Source organism: Fringilla coelebs (genome assembly GCF_963513975.1).
Source record: "Fringilla coelebs genome assembly, chromosome: 26".
Classification (NCBI taxonomy): domain Eukaryota; kingdom Metazoa; phylum Chordata; class Aves; order Passeriformes; family Fringillidae; genus Fringilla; species Fringilla coelebs.
In genome coordinates this window covers 4,825,845-4,839,860 of record NC_140052.1, presented here as the reverse complement: position 1 = coordinate 4,839,860, position 14,016 = coordinate 4,825,845, and the positions used below count along the sequence as shown (strand labels likewise).

At 46.5% G+C, this 14,016-nt stretch overlaps 1 protein-coding gene across 1 annotated transcript in view; it reads right to left on the bottom strand.

The window, feature by feature from the left end:
• The window catches only part of DPYSL2 (dihydropyrimidinase like 2), a 42,718-nt gene that overhangs the window by 22,389 nt on the left and 6,313 nt on the right, over window positions 1-14,016 (bottom strand). The window lies entirely within an intron of this gene.

Genomic DNA, 14,016 nt, shown 5'->3' with positions numbered 1-14,016 from the left:
CCCAAGAGCTGGGGTCCTGTACCTGACCCTGGGCCAGGATGGAAGCTATGCTGCCACAGTTGAGCAAGCAGGAGCAGTGGATGCTGCACAAAAGGCATGGAGAAAGTGGATGTAATACCAAATCCTGGTCTGGAGGCATTTCAGACACAAATGGCAGTCTCCTCGATTCTTCCATCCTCTGTGCAATGGGAGGGGCCAAACACATTGCAAGATCATGGCCTACATCCCCCCATGCAAGGGTGGGCTTTGGGGGAGACCAAATAAGTAAAAATGAGCCCAGATCCAGGAAAGGAGAGTAGTCAAGGTTGACTCTTTATCTGCTCTTGAAAGGACTGAGCTCTGAAACTGCTTCTGCCTGTTGAGATGGCCAGATGGAAATGCAGCTCAGAGAAGCTTCTTCCAGCCCTTAGGCACAGCTCGAGAGCTCAGAGTAAAACAAAAAGTTTTTTCTTCCAGGTCCCTGTGCTCCAGAGCAGCACAAGAAGCTGATGGAGGCTCCATCCCACCACGTTCCCAGAGCCCCAGGCTTCCAGGATGACCCCTGGGGATGATCTGTCCCAGGACCATGAACACAAGGGCTGACCTTCCCCAGCTCACAGCAAATCTTCCTCCTGGAGAATTCCCAGGAGGCTTCTCATGGGAAAAGCAGTGCTGTCCTGACCCCACAGTGCTCCTTCTCCCTGGGAATCCCAGCCCACTGCCCCATCTTTCCTTCCATCACCTCGGGAACCAGGAATGTTCAATCCTGGGTGACCCCACGCCTGCAGGGCATACTTAGGACAAACTGCAGTGACACAGGCTGTTGTCACCCCTTTATTCCCTCCACCACCACAGCCCTGATCTGATGTGCTTCCCAGCCCCAAGATGTTTTCTTCCTGCTGTTGATTTTTTGTGCTGTGCAAATGAATTCAGCTGCTTGAGGTCTGAGAAGGAAGTTGCCAGCTCAATTTTTAAACTAAAAGCTTGTTCCAAAAACAGAAACAAAATGGAGAGGAAAAAAAAACCAAAAAGATAATGCAAGAATCACTTCATCAGTGCTGAAATCTTCAAAGAAGGGGCTCCCTGAATCTGAGTGAAATTCAGGTCTAATCCTAATGTTTCTCTTTATTTAACACACTCTCGGCAAGGCACAGGGCAAAGCCAAGCTCAGGGTTACACTGGTTTCTCAGCTAAGAGCCAAAAACATTCTGTAGATTATCTTTTAACCTTTTGAGCTGCAGAGCCCAAAATGCAGCAGCCCAGGGCTGAGGGCAAACAAGGCTGTTACACCAGCAAAGGAACTTCTTTTAAAAAATTAGAAAAACTATCTTATACATTACAAATATTCTAATTTTTTCCTTGTTAAACACTGACAGGATTCCAAAATACCTGGACAGCCTTTCTCCCAGACAATCCAAGCTCTAACCTCCCTCTGAGGGCAGTGGGATTTGAGCACCTGTGAACACACATGCACCAGCCCTAATCACCTAGACCCCTAATTACCCTCCCCATTCCTGCTTTGGCTCTCCTGTCATTACACACAGGCTCACAAGGTGCACCTGCTCCTGCTTCCCAGTGTTCCAGCTCCCACCCACCACCAGCCAGGCTGTGTTCTTGCCTGCCCCGCTCAGCTCAGGGTCCTTCACTCCTCCTCCTCCTCCTCTGGCAGATTAATCGGCTCAGGATTAAAGGCAGACAATGAGCTGAAGTGAGACAACAACACTGGGCGATCCATGTGGCTCTTCTGCACCAAAGCTGTCACCCAGCCATGCAGGAATATTCTGTATCTCACGGGCCAAACTGGTTAGATGCTGGTGGGGAGATAATTGGGTGTGAAATGAAAGGGGAAGGCAAAAACCTAGGGGAACGGATGAAATGCTCCAAGGATGGGGAAAATAAAGCAGTGTTGTTTTAACACACGCATGGAAAAATCATGGGAAAAAAGGTAAGAAGTGCTAGCAGCACTTTATATAGAGTGCTAGCATCACCCATTATTAAGACATCCTTATCATGTATTAACATAAAACCTGTACTAAAATCAGATCCCAGCACAATCCCATACACACATAAGTAATTTCAAAGTTCAGATCGTTCCTACTGCATTTTTGCACAATCCACAGAATCATGGAATACCCTGAGCTGGAAGGGACCCACACAGATCAGGTCCAACAAGTGATTCCAGAAAGGGCAGCCTAAAAGCTGAACTATAGTTAAGGTTGGCCTGAAACACCTCCTTGTCTTCATCCAGCTGCTCCCAGACTTTAAAACCATTTCCACGGCCCACTGAAAATGGTGCCAATCTCAGCTGTAAATGGTGGCTTTAGGAAATGTTGCATCACGTCTTGGCTCCCTTTTCCAGACTGAGGGGCCTTCTGCTCCTGAAGAGCTTTCCTGGAGCAGAGTGGTACCTGCACCCTGAGCAAAAAGAGAGATGGGCAAGAGGGATCCAGCACAGAAGGCAGGGGAATTATCCAACAGCCTGCAGGATACTCTGAGACCAGAGCCAGAAAAATCCCACATGACATCTTTTTGGCACTTGGAATGTCTCTCAAATTAAAAAAAAAAAATGTAGATGAAGAGCAATGCCTTTATATTTTTGACCCCTTGCTAAACTCCAGAGAAATTATTGCTTCAGAGGGAGAGCTGGATCTAGCTCTCTGCCTTGCCTTGAAAACAAAACTCTGCTTTTGGGATGGATGTGCTCATGGGTGGGGATTAATGGGTTTTATAGCTTCCTGGCATTGTGGCATGTGCATTTTTTTTTCTTTTTTTGCATCCTGCCTCAGTTGAGCAAGCCTTGGCTTGCAAACAACCCATTCCCGGGGCTTCTATAAATAGCCCATGCTTTCAGCTTTCCACTGGAAAGGATTTTTTTCAACTGGTTTAATTAAGTGTCATCTAAAGCACGCATGAAAATTTTCTGGGGCTTCAGCTCATGAATGCCCCTACCAGAAAGGAGAAAAACTGTTTGAAATGGACAATATAAACATGAATTAGGGTCAGATGTTACCAAAATTGTGTAAGTAATAAAAGCCATGTATTCAGGGTTCCAGTTGCTATTACAGACTGCAGTTTTACACATTATTTCTTGCTCCTACCAGGATTAAATGTGCCTATTGTTTAAGAGGAGTTTATAAGGTGAAAAGCCTTAACATTTAAGCTTAACTGTTAGCAGGCAGATCTCCCCTACCCAAAACTTTAAATAGCAGCTTGATCACTATAAACACATCTGCCTTTTTAATACTACTTAATCCCCACAGCAACTGCATGTGAGGAAATCTGGTGAATTTATTGAGTTGTACATTCTGTCACAAGCCATTTTATTGAGGGGCTGTAATTAAATTCAGCCCTGGTAATTGCACAGGTCCCTACTTAGAAGTCTGGAGCTGTCAGGCTGTGGCTGCAGGAATATTCTCCTGGCACTGATGTGAAGTGGGAGTAATTCTGTGAAAGCAAGAGGAATAAAATCAATCTCTGTGAGCTGAAAATCAGGCCCTTGACTGACCCATAGATTATCCCATAATCACAGACCTTATTTCATCCAGGGGCTTCCAAATCTCAGCTGGTAAAATATCACAATCCCTTCCACCTTTATGCATCATGACCCTTTTATGTGTCAAGGAACTGAGCTACCAAAAGCTGCCTCATCCAATAAAAAAGCTGTTTTCAACAGCAAAAATTCTGATTTAAGTATTAAACCCCAATTTCCAGCTAAGCAGCCCTGCACCCATCCAGAGACCACAGCCCTTCTCTGAGCTCAAAAATCCCAATTCAAGCAATCCAGAAGAGCCTCACACCTCTTTTTTTCTGATTCCATCCCAATTCTTCCTCAAAACCACACTCTGGCTCATCAGTTTGATCTGGGAAAAGGAAGGACAGCAACAAAATCACTTTGAAGGAAACTGCTCCATGGACCTGATGCACCTCAGCTAAAGAGAAATCAAATTAAGGATTTTCTTCACATCCTTGCTCCAGCAACCAGACTTCCTGCTGTGCATTTGTGGGGATTTATTCACACAATATTTTATTCTTGTTCCCCTCCCCCTGCCCCCCTTCCCCAAGAAAAGATACTGGAATAAAGAGATTATTCTGAAGAGTTACAGCCCTGCACAGAACAGCATTTATGGTGCTAATACAACTACCCAAGGACTGCTCTCCTGTACATGCCTGCCAAACTCATAGTAAAGGCAGCCTAAATGACATCACATGTTGTTTTCTGTCAGTTCAGATCCAGTTTATAAGACCTGATGCAGAGAAATCAGAAGCTGGACCAGGCTCAGAAGAATCAGACACATCCCTGCTCCACTGATTACATTTTCAGACTGCAACATTCCCTTATTCCCTCACTGATGTCATACATATATTTCACTTGCCCTTTTGGCTGATTACATCCAAAATACAATTAACAACTTGAGGCCAGCTGGACACAAACATAAAGAATTCACACAATAATTAATAACCCTCCCCTGCAGCTGGCATGGCAGCATATTAAGGTCAGATCAAAAAAAAGGCTCCATCTCTTCCCAGTACATGTTTATTGTATCTCAGGAGGTCACCATAGCAGAGAAGGAGGGGAACCGAGTTCAAAAGAGAAATGTAAGTGGTTCCAAGATTTATCCTTTCTTTCAGGCATTACTCCACACTTGAAGGCCATGAAAAGAGCACACAGAACTTCAAAGGCTTCCATATGAATTGGTCTGCAAACCTTGAGGGACTGAGACGGAAAACAAACCTCGGTTTGTAGCCATGACTTTCAAGTCAACACAAAACACAAGAATTAGTAACATATCCAAGGGGCAAGAGCTGATCAGACACAGGAGGACAAAAGATCACGTGCCATGAGCCAGCTCTGTCCCTCTCAGGTCACTGGAGATGTGTCCTGCCCCTTAGGCTTTTTCCACTCACTGGGAAGCTGGAACAGTTCTGGATTGGGATTGTTCTCACCAAGTTTTGGATTCTCACCTTCATTTCACGGCCCAGGGTTGTCTCAGGGGTGTTGGAGATGAAGATGAACATGACTGCAGGATGCCAGTTTTTACAATGGAAATTTGTAGTGGTTCTGAGAGAGCTTTGTGTGTTTGGGATTAGAAAAGTTGGGGGGGTTTGCCCCCAAAAATAAGCTAAATGTGAAGAGCTCTGATTCTATACAAGCACTTTTTATTAATACAGCTTGTGAGAGAAATGGGGAAAAGAAAAACCCTGTATTTGTCAAATAAACATCTCCCCTGCCTGGATGAGAACCAGACACTTCCTCTCCTCGTGACTGTAACAAGGTGACATCATGTTCCAAAGAGGAAGTTGTCACCCACCACCACCAAACCACAGCTACTTCTGCTACAATACCAGCAGTCCCCATCCTGTTCCCACTCAAACCACACTCACACACAACTGCAGGCAGGGAAGTGAAGGCTGAATCAGACCTAAATGTTGATGGAGAAAACCTGGTGGGAGGTGAAGCAGAACCTGGCTTCCCCCAAAGGACAGGGATCAAGCAGCACATCTGCCCCTCACACAGCCATTTCCTGACCACATCTGCCCGTCTGCAGGTGTTCTCTCCACTCTGTGGCACGGATATTGCCTGCAAATTAGCTCTTGTGCTTGCTGAAATCATTAACCTGTGGGAGGTCCTAACTAGGTTATCCCCAGTTTGAACAGAGACTCCCGTGGTATATTCTCCAAGCTGCTGAACTTCCTCCTCCACCTCTGAGCTAGCCCAGCCTGGCCTCACAAGCTGTCTGGTGTCTTCCTAGACCTGCAAGGAATCCAAGGTTTGGGGCACAAAGCATCACTCCTGGGCAGCACGTGAGCTGCCCACCCAAAGAGAGACACCCATCCCGTGGCAAACTGGTTTGGGAAACTCCTACACACAAGATCTAACTTTTGTTTTATCCATGCACCAAGTCTTTAGGGGCAACTCTTGCTTTCTACACCTTGGCTTAATTTCCAGTCTCAAACATGGTATTAGAAGGAAATTCTTTACTATAAGGGTGGGGAGGCCTTGGCACAGGTTGTCCAGAAACCTGTGGCTGCCCCATTCCTCTCCAAGGCTAGGCTGGACAGGGCTTGGAGCAACCTGGGAGAGTGGGAGGTGTCTCTGCCCATGGCAGGGAGTGGGACTGGATGGACTTTGAAGTCCCTTTCCACCCAAAACATTCTGGGATTCCATGAACAGCCAGAATTGCCCCTGGATCTGGGCAGGATGGCTCAGTGGGAGTTGCTCCATACAGCTGCCACCCTTCCCTTTATGACAGTGTTTCATTGCAGGACTGCCTGGTTCAGAGTTCTCAGCTCTGGTCCTGGTTCCATGGCCCAATTCTGCTTCTAAGAACACCTACATTTTTCTCAGCTGTGCTACAAAGGCTTTCCAGAACTTTTTCCATTCACAGTGAAAAGAGATTCTGCCCATCAGGCTGAAAAGTCCTTTGCAGCCCATCAGTAGTCGAACTCTTCTCTTGGGACACTGATACTAATCCTCAGAAATCTTATCTGAAGTAAAGAAAAGCCTGCTGGAAAGTATCATTAACTGACAGCGACTGTGGAATGAGATTTCTTTAAAGTAATATTGGAATATTTGAACAGGGAATCCTGAGACAAAGCCCCTGGCTGCTGAACTGGCGTTGCCTGGCTTTTCAAAGAGTCTGGAATCTTGCCAGGCCCATGAAGAGCCCCAGTTTGGAGGCACAAACCACTCAGGGTGTTGCAGTTTAGGAGCTTTCCCCCTTCCCTGCACCAACTCAGTGCTGAGCAATAACTTGGGAGGGCTCTCCACGACCTCCTTCCCCAGCTCCTGCTGCTTGGAGGCTGTGCAAGGGAATTTCATTCATATGTAAAACACCACCATCGAGCCCCCAGATTCCAAAAATATCCACGCTGTACACATGTAGCTGCTTCTAGGGACAAAAGCAATGTGGTGGAAACACACTCGGACAAGTGGCTGAAAGGGAAGCTTCCCAAGGCTGAGCCCTTTTTGGTGGGCTCTGAAAACCAACCAATGCATCTCCAAGTTCACATTTGCATGTGAAATCTACAAGTTCCTTCTTTTACTTACAACAGGAAGCCAAAAGCACTCTCCTCTGGATCTGCAGATGTCAAGTGGGAGGGACAGGGATTATCTCCTTACTTCCAGTATTGCCCACACCAGCTTCTCAGGTAGGTCTTCACAAAAATAATCACTTTTTACTTATGATATGAGGCTCTGGGTGAGCTTAATTAATTTGAATTAAAATGACAACCCCTCAGCAACAAAGCCACCTCCCATTACAGACAGCCAGCAACCAGCATGGAGAAATGGAATGACATTCCCATTGTCACAGAGGAGGCCCCAACACCAACTGCAGGGTATCAAGGGAAGAAAAGAGATCTCCCAGAAGCCGTAACTTATAAATGTCCATCCCTGCATTCCTTGCAAATGCACAGGGCTTCCATGGGAGTGAGGGCCTGCGAAAAGATGCAGGCACAGCCCCAAGCTGCTAACAACTGGCAGTTCCTGAGTGTGATTAAAGTATGCCAGACAGGAGAAGCTCATTTGTATTCCTCAAACAATTCTCCCTCTCACCAGAAAGATTAAAAAAAAGAAATCCAGTTTCTAAGAAACAGATGGGATCTATGAACTCTAAAGGCACTGGGGCTGAAGGAAAGAGGGGAAAAAATGCTCTGCTGATCAAAGACATCAAATCCCACTCCACAGGCAGCACTCCAAATCCATCCCAAGTGGGGAATCCTGCAGTTGGTCACAGCCTTTGCTTCTTTCAGGCTCCACTTGCTTCCCTCTCGTGGCACACAGAGCTAATTTCCAATGTGGAGAGCTGAAAGGTCCTGCCTGGCCAGCATCTTCTGCTGAGTCAAGCTCACAGGAAGGCAAAAGCAGCCAAGGTGTTGAACACTCGTGGGGAGGTGAAAATTCCCTGCCCAGAAAAGCAGGCCAAGAAAAGAGCTGGAGGCACCACTTCCTACTGCTTCTTTGAACATCTTGTCAAGACTTGAAGGTGATTAAGACTTTATCTAGCAAGGTCTAACACACATACTCTGAAAACCTATCACAAGCAGTTAATGATGTTATAAGAAGCAAGGTGGATTATTTCATTTTATTTTTTAAGACTTTTTTTTTTTCAATCCACAGCAGACGTGGAGGAACCAACTTTTACACCAGCCCCCATGAAAACATCATGCACATTTTCCATTGATGTAAGTGGCTGGGTGAGACACAGCACATCAGAGAGACCCACTGGCTCTTTACTTCTGTGTCATCTCTAAGGCCTGCAACTTGGGGATGGGAGCACTGGACCAAGAAAGCAAGAATTTGGGGATTTTGGGGACTTTTCACAAGGGCATGTAGTCATAGGACAAGGGAGGTGGCCGTAAACAGAAGGAGGGCAGGTTTAAATGACATATTAGGAAGAAATTCTTTATTATAAGGGTGGTGAGGCCCTGGCTCAGGTTCCCCATCCCTGGAAGTGTTTAAGGACAGGCTGGACAGGGCTTGGAACCATCTGGGTAGTGGAAGGTACCCTGCCCATGGCAAGGGATAGAACAAGATGATCTTTAAGGTCCCTTCCAACTCAAACCATTCAGTGATTCTGTAAGAAAAGCACTTCAAAGCAGCTCTTCAAGCAAAAGAACTCTTCCCCACACAGTGGGAAAGCAGCATCATTGATCCCCAGCATTAAATGGAATAGGAGGCATTAAGTGCTATTGCATCAACAGACAACACAGGTTAATTTCTCCTGAAATAAATCTCTCTTTTTGGATGCATGAAAAAATCTAGGTCAGTCACATCTGCACTGTCAGAACTGCTGCCACTCCAGCACTTGTGTGTTCCAAACTAAACCAAGCTCCAGCACGCGTGGAATTGATTCCATCCCCTCCTTCCTGCACAGGGAGAGGCTGGAGCAGAATGGGTCAAAACAAAGGGACCCCTCACCTGCTCTTTAAAAAAGTCAGTGCTACCAAGAGGCAGAAGGATGGAGAGGAGCAAGGGGCAGGATCCCCAGCAGCTCTGGGGAAGGAAAAGATGGGAAAATAGGGAAAAATTTCCTGATTGACTCAAAAACAAGCCAGGTTAGACCGCAGAGGTTTCACAGCACTACAGCCCAACACCAGGAGGAATAATTTCACCTTTCAGCACTGAGGGGGGATGACGGCCCAGCTGAGGATGTGACAGCCAGCATTAAACACCTCACCACACCACAGGTCTCCTGCATCACCCCAGACACAGCCATACAGCTCCTGAGTCCCTGTGTGCTCCTCACAGGAGCCTGTTCCTCACAGCACAGAGAGGTGGCAAACAATAGTTACAGCCCAAAGGGCCAAAAAACGCCCCCTCAGCACACACGGAAACACAGAACACATCTGAGGGCTGCACAGCTGCTTCCTCCTGTGCTCTCTGGCAAGGGACACCAAGGACTTGGCAGATCCCCATGAGCCCCCACTGGAATCCCCACCAGAACAATGGGGGATCCCACCCAGCACTGCTGGGATGCTGGGAGCAGAGCAAGCCCCGGACAGAGGCTGCACAATCCACTGCAGGCAGAGCCTAATGGACTTAGAGGGGTTTAAAAGCTCGGGAAGAGAAGCTCACACCAGGGAACTGCCCAGCTCTGCTTACAGCCCCACTTTCTCATTAAGGATTTTAAGCTTGCCCTGAATGAAAGGTACAAACACAGCAGCAGGAACCTGGAAGCTGGTGAAGCAAAGAGATTTAGGGTGAATCAGGGCCAAGGCTGGTTTTGGGCGTGTAAAAAGGACCAAGGGGAGCTGGAGAGAGGAGGGACAGGGCAGGAGGGGCTCTGCACCTCTGCGTTGCAGTGTCATTATTCCAGCCACAGAGAGCAAGGACTCCCGCTCATAGAAATCCCCAATAATTGTAGACATTTTCACTACATTTCTAGAGAATGAAACATTTCTTTGGGGCAGAAGAAGTGCTGCCAGAAAGAGAGACGAGTTCCAGAGCCAGGGCAGCCCGTCTGCAGGGCTGCTCCCAGCGCAGTTCCTCTTTCATCTCTGGGTGCAAAGAGAAACAAAACTGGGGCTGGTGCCTGTGGAACAATGCCGTGCTGTGTACACACAGCCAGGGACCTGGGGAGACACTGCAGCTCTGTGGTCGCTGCTCTTGGACGCAAAACACTTGGTTTTATAATTCCAGCTCGGCCACAAGTCCCTGCCTGACCACTGCTGTCACCTCCTTCTGTTTCTGCTTCCCTCCTCTTCCTCTCACCATTTAGACTTTAGACCAGCACAGGACTAACCCTAATAATACAAAATAAATGCACCCAGTGAGGTAGAATAGAATTTAATCTCCACTGGTGGCTTTAAATACCACCCCACACCCTCATCCTGTCTAAACCCCACTTTAAGCTGAGACTATCAAAGATCTCCTTTGGGGCATTCTCTGTCACACTTAGATCAAAACCCAAGCGGTGAGGAATCATTCCTGACTAGAAACATCTCCTTCCAGCAAGGTGGTGATATTCAGAATGACCTGGGAGACCTGGTGTCACCTCACTTTGAGTTGGATTGTGGCTGGGCAGCTCAAACCCTGCTCAAACCCCTGCGTGCGGCCCACAGGAGCTCTTTAATAGCAGGGTCAGGAATTAGGGAGCCAACAGCAGCCCATGTGAGGCTCCCCTTCATTTCCTGAACTTCCCAAGATACACAGCCTCCCCTCCCCAGCCTTCCCTCCCCATGTCATTAGGATAACTGCTGCTCGAGTTCAAAAGGCTGCTGGCTTCCAAGCCACCAGGCCAGAAAAAGCTATCATTTCTCTCACTGTAATTTCTCTCTATGATTATAACAGTGGTTGACTGAGTCAAGAGAGGCAATGTCAGCAAGAGATTTCACCCAAGGACAGCAGATACCAGAGAAGAAGCAGAGTCTGGGAGGAGGGGCTCAAATGTGTGTGGGAGCCGGCCTGGATGGATGGAGTTCTCACTGGGACATTAAACAGGCTCAGGGATCAGAGAGCCAGTAAATATACAGAGCTTAACTTTTTCATCCCTTCTGCAGGGCTGGGAGCAGAGAGGCAATCCTGCCCTTGCTCAAATCAGCAGGAGTTTTTCCACTGATTTGGATGGGGATTTCACCCATCACAGTTAATCAGCAACCAAACCATCAACAGGCTCCAAGAGGCCACCCTGTTCCTAGCAGGGGCTCTTCCTCCTCCAACAGCTCCAGGGATTGGGTTGCATCCTGGAGTATTAACCTAGCTCAGGTTGGGAAAACAGGGACTCAAAAATAGGTGTGTCTTGTGCGGAGCCAGGCACTGGGCTTTGGTGATCCCTGGGGACCATCCGCTGCAAATTAGGATGGTTTGTGAGTCTGTGAAAAATGCCATTTTTAGCCCACCAAAACTTCAGCCTCTTGTAAAGGGCAACTTCAGACAGAGTCCTTTTCTAAAATTCTGGAAGGACTGTTCTCTTTCCATGGAATACAGAAAAGTTTAGGGAAGCAACTAGAACAGGTTGGAGCATATCTAATACTCTTCTCTCCATCAAAATTCTCTGTGGAGCATTCTGGAATTCTCCTTTCAACTTAATACCCAAACATTGCATTCTGACATTTCAAAAGGGCGAGAATCCAAGTTTTTTTTCCCAGAGCAACGTTGTCCTAAAACCCAGAGGGAGGGCTTTTCAGCTAACATACCCACACCAGTATTTTTCTAAGGTGGGGACCCAGAAAAGGACTGTGCAAATTGTCACTGCAGAAAAACAAAGATATCAAAATACGTCATTTCAGGCAAAACCAACTCTGTTTGTTCCTCTGTTAGCAAAGTCAGCTGGAGCCTTGCCTCTGGCACTGCAGAGGGGAGAGACAGAAGGATCATAGCTGGAATTCCTGCTCAGATGGCCTCAGGGGAGCCAGCAGAAAAAGCAATCAGCCCTGACTCCTGAGTGGAGCAACCTAGGGAGGGCTCAGGAAAGCAAGGGAAAGAGACAGAAGGGCAGATTTGCATCCTCACCCCCAGCCCCTTTTCCCTGATCAGCTGGGAAGCCCTGGATTGGAGCCAGATCTGCTTCCCACCAAGATAAATGTTCCCACAAAAAACACACAATTGTTCCATTTGACACCAGGACCCATCTGATTCCCCTTCTCTGATGCTGCAGGGATGAATTTACAGGGGAACAAGCAAATGAGGACAGGGCTTGGAAAAAGCAGGTTACATTCTTGTGCATTCCTTGAATGTGTCTGCCATGAGAATTAAAGGGGCAACATTGAATTTGACCTGAGCTGAAAATTAGGTTCACCAAAGCAGATCCTCCAGATGAATTCCTGGCACTGCAGATCAATGCCAAAACTCACCTAAGTCAGAATTTCACCCACAATTTTTATAAACCAACCATCAGTGGAAACCTATCCAACGTTCTCAGTTCGATTTCACTGAAAACTGCATGCAAAATAAATATTTCCCTAAAATGATTGTAAAGTAAACAGCCTTAAAGTGTCCTCCAGCACAAAAATGTGAAATAAATTGAAGCATGAAGCTAAGGAAGCTGTTTGTGTGCCCAAAGTAAGGGCTATGCACAGAGCAGAGAAACAGATGGAGTAAAGGTATTTGTAAATAAATCATACAAAGTTTGCTTAAAGCACTAATGAGGAAATTGGGTGGTTTTTTCCACAGATCTCACATCCAAAAAGAGGTGTTTTTTTCCTAAAAAAGACTGAAGAACAGAGACACAGCTGGATACAAGTCCACGAGAGGAGCAGATTCCCTTTGCAAGATCCCAGCATTTAAAACACACAATGAGATAACAGTGTCATTTTCAGGCTGCAGTCTGTGATATTGTGAATCAGTTCACTAAACATTGTCCTCTTAATCATAAGAGAAAATGCTGCCATCCACCACAACTCCCCCCTGCTCTGGGGAAGCCCAAGGGCCACCTACCAAGAGTGTTGACCAGAGCTTCACTGTGGAAGAACTTTTCCAAATGCTGTAATTTTGCTCAGAGGAACAGCTGAGCTGACACGGGGCGGAGGCTCCAAAGCTTTGAAGTCTACTCTGGATCACTCATCCTGCTTTCTGCTGCTCCAGTTGCTGACTCCCACCTACCAGAAACGTCTCTCCATCATCCTATTTAGTCCAAGTAGTCCTTGCTGCAGTCTCAGGAAGATTTTTTTGTTGTTCAGAGATGATTTTGTATTTTGGTGTCGTCATCTGAGATACTCAGGATCTAGTTTAATCCCTAGCCTCCTCTAAATGGTTTGCTCATGGTCATAATCCAAATTATGCTCATTTTCACAGCTGTAAAAGGAGAAATTGTAAAATGGGGTATTCTCCTCCCACCTCCCTAACTCAGAAAAGCCTTACATTACCATTAGAGAAGTATTCAGGTACTCCAGCCATAAAGGCAATAAATATTTACACACAAAATATTTCTGGAACAGGAGGCTCTGCAGAGGTAAAATTAGGCATCCAAAGTAAAGGGCTACTCCATAAAAAATTGCCAAACCAATTTCTACTTTCAAAAAGTGCCACTGAGGGGCAAAGTGCTGCTGAAAGGTCACATGCAGATGACAGAGAATGTTATTTTGATCTAATTCAACTTAACAAGGAAGAACAAAATGATAATTCAAGTGTGAACCAGGTATTCTAACAAAGGAACAACCAGTGAAACAAAGTCAATGAACTGAGGCTGAAAATAAAAGAACATTTCAGTGCTATGGATTTAAATTGACAGCAAAGATTTGAAGGAGAACTTAGTGTGCACAAAGGGACCATCCACAGCCACATCCCTGTGTGGGTGAGGTTATCTTCAGACACAAACCTCATACTCTGAAGTGAAAATGTTATGAAAAATAATTTCCCGAGTTATTTTGAGATTATTTCTTTGAAGTATCAGACTAAGACCTACTTCCAGCCTCCTGTCAATCCAATCAAGTCCCCCCACCAGGGCAGGGATCAAGGACTGCTCAGAGTCACGCTCTGGGGGACGAGGATGTTCCAGTCCACGCCGAGCTTGGTTGGAACTGTGGAGAGTTAAGCTGGCTCCTGGCTGTGCCTAAGATCTTACACCCACAGACTGCACAAGAGACACTAATACATGT